This window comes from Schistocerca cancellata, chromosome 3 (genome assembly GCF_023864275.1).
Source record: "Schistocerca cancellata isolate TAMUIC-IGC-003103 chromosome 3, iqSchCanc2.1, whole genome shotgun sequence".
Classification (NCBI taxonomy): domain Eukaryota; kingdom Metazoa; phylum Arthropoda; class Insecta; order Orthoptera; family Acrididae; genus Schistocerca; species Schistocerca cancellata.
Genome location: NC_064628.1, coordinates 412,664,911 through 412,667,410, shown reverse-complemented (window position 1 = coordinate 412,667,410; position 2,500 = coordinate 412,664,911). Strand labels below are relative to the sequence as shown.

Below are 2,500 nucleotides of genomic sequence, written 5' to 3'. Positions count from 1 at the left end.
ACCCACACGCAGGGCAGGCATGGTGGTATTGCCTGCTGTGAAGGTGACATTGCTGTCCACCTTCACCTTCTTCTCGCGCCCTGACGCGACTAAGGCGAGGGTGAAACACTTCCGGGCGTTGATCTGCAGCCCCAGGTGTGCGAGGGCTGCGGTAGCTGCATCGATGAGGGACTGCAAGCCCCTCGGGGTCGCTGCAAACAGCAAGACGTCATCTGCAAAGGCCGCAGCGTTGACCCTGCGGCCGAGGATCCGAGCTCCGATGTGAGAGGGCAGCTGGCCTAAAACGTAGTCCACCGCAAAGTTGAACAGGAGGGGGGAGAGGGGATCGCCCTGGCGAACGCCCCGTGCTGGCTGCACAGACACGCCCACGCCGGCGCCGTCCGCTATCACTGTCGTGCTGCCCTCGTAGCACCGCTCGACATACCCGACAAAACAATCCGGCAGGCCATGCGCCTTCAGCACAGGGCGAAGGGCAGCATGATCTACCGAATCGAATGCCTTAGATACGTCGATCGATGCCACAAAGACAGAGCGGCAGGAGCGAACTGCGTCGGTGAGGGCGGTGTCCAAGATGAACGTGTTTTCCAACATCCCATCACGAGGGATGAATGCCCGCTGACGTTCGTCCACAGCACAAGCGCGCATCAGGCGTGACGCGAGAACCTTGTGAAAGGTCCGCGCCAGCACCGAGCAGACCGTAATGGGGCGAAAGTCAGCGGGGGATGTTGGTGCAGCCGTTTTCGGGAGAAGGGACGTCCGCGCGCGAAGCAGGCGTTCCGGAAGGGCGCGGGCCAGAAGGAAGAGATTCATCACTTTCACCAGGACTTCGTGCGGCAGGCGCCGCAACTCCGCTGGGGTAAGGCCGTCCGGCCCGGCAGCTGATCCCCTGGGCGGCAACGCGGCGGCGACCTCCTCATGTGTGACCGGCCCCCATAGGCACTCGAGAGCGACAGGCTCCGAGTGCGGGAGGAGGCGGTCACGAATGAAGCCCGCGGTGGAGATGGGCTTCTTTGTGAAGAGGTCCGCCCAGAAGTCCAGCAGACCAGGGATGGCAGGTGGCGGCTGGAGCAGGGTGCCATCCAAGAGGCCGCGCACGCAACGTGCACGCGACCTTCGGAAGGCATCCTGCGTTCTCGCATACTCCCAGCGGCGCCGCTTGCGCTTCTGCGTCGGCGGCGCTGCAGGCGGCCGCTTAGATGGTTGGCGCGGCCGCTGTGTCCTGGTGATCGATCTCTCCCCTCTGGACCCGACCGACGCAAGGGCATCCGGGAGCATGCCCAGGATGACATCGGGCGGCGTGCCCCGCCCTAGACCAATGACTCGATCCAGGGCAGAGAAACGCTGGGCGGAAGCAGGTAGCCCCGCCAGATGCTCCCAGATGGCGGCGTCAGTCGGCCCCTCCGGCGGCAGCCCGGTGGTGTCGGCCGCGAAGTCCTCGGCTGCGTCGACAGGCGGCGCAGCGGCCTCGCCCGCGTCAGGCAGCGGGCTCGCTGCTCCCCGGCGGGACGCCGGCTCTTCCCCCCGACCGATCTCAAGCGCCTCCATGAATTGGCGGACAAGCTGCTTGTGGGCAGCTTGCCGCCGTCGGCACTTGATTGCCTCGAGCGTTCGGTCGGGGAACATCCTGATGAGTTCTTGATTGACAAAGAAGAACCGGGCGTCCCTCTCAAGGAACAGTTCGGCCTCTGCCTTGGCGAGCGACAGGACTTCTTCCTCCGTCCACCTCGCGCGATGCCTCTCCGTGACGATCTCCGCGTTGGCGGCCGCAAGGTGTTGGCGGCGGCGATGGACCCCGAGACCGGTCTTGGTGGTGAAGCTACGATGACACTCACTACAGGCGTAGATAGCTGCAACAGTTACAAGATCTTCGGCACGGCCGGTTGGCCGGCTAGGAGCTGATCGCAATGCTTTGTTTTAATTAGACAGTCGGATTCCCCCAGTCCGTGCCAGTTCTGAGTTGATCGTTGAATGGCGGCCGAAGAGAATCCGCGCACCCGCGCGCCCCCGGAGGAGCACGCTAAGGCGGACGCGGCCTCGCAGCAAGGAAGATCCGTGGGAGGCCAAGGCACGGGACCGAGCTCGGATCCTGCGCGCAGGTTGAAGCACCGGGGCACGAACGCCGCGCAGGCGCGCGCATCCTGCACCGCCGGCCAGCACGAGGCCAACCAACGGCGAGAGCAGACCACGCCCGCGCTAAACGCCCGCACTTACCGGCACCCCTACGGCACTCACCTCGCCCAGGCCCGGCACGTTAGCGCTGACCCACTTCCCGACCAAGCCCGACACGCCCCGATCCTCAGAGCCAATCCTTATCCTGAAGTTACGGATCCAATTTGCCGACTTCCCTTACCTACATTATTCTATCGACTAGAGGCTCTTCACCTTGGAGACCTGCTGCGGATATGGGTACGAACCGGCGCGACACCTCCACGTGGCCCTCTCCCGGATTTTCAAGGTCCGAGGGGAAGATCGGGACACCGCCGCAACTGCGGTGCTCTTC

General features: G+C 64.3%; 1 pseudogene; it reads right to left on the bottom strand.

The window, feature by feature from the left end:
• Positions 1-2,500, bottom strand: part of LOC126177263 (large subunit ribosomal RNA) — a 7,488-nt pseudogene that overhangs the window by 2,818 nt on the left and 2,170 nt on the right.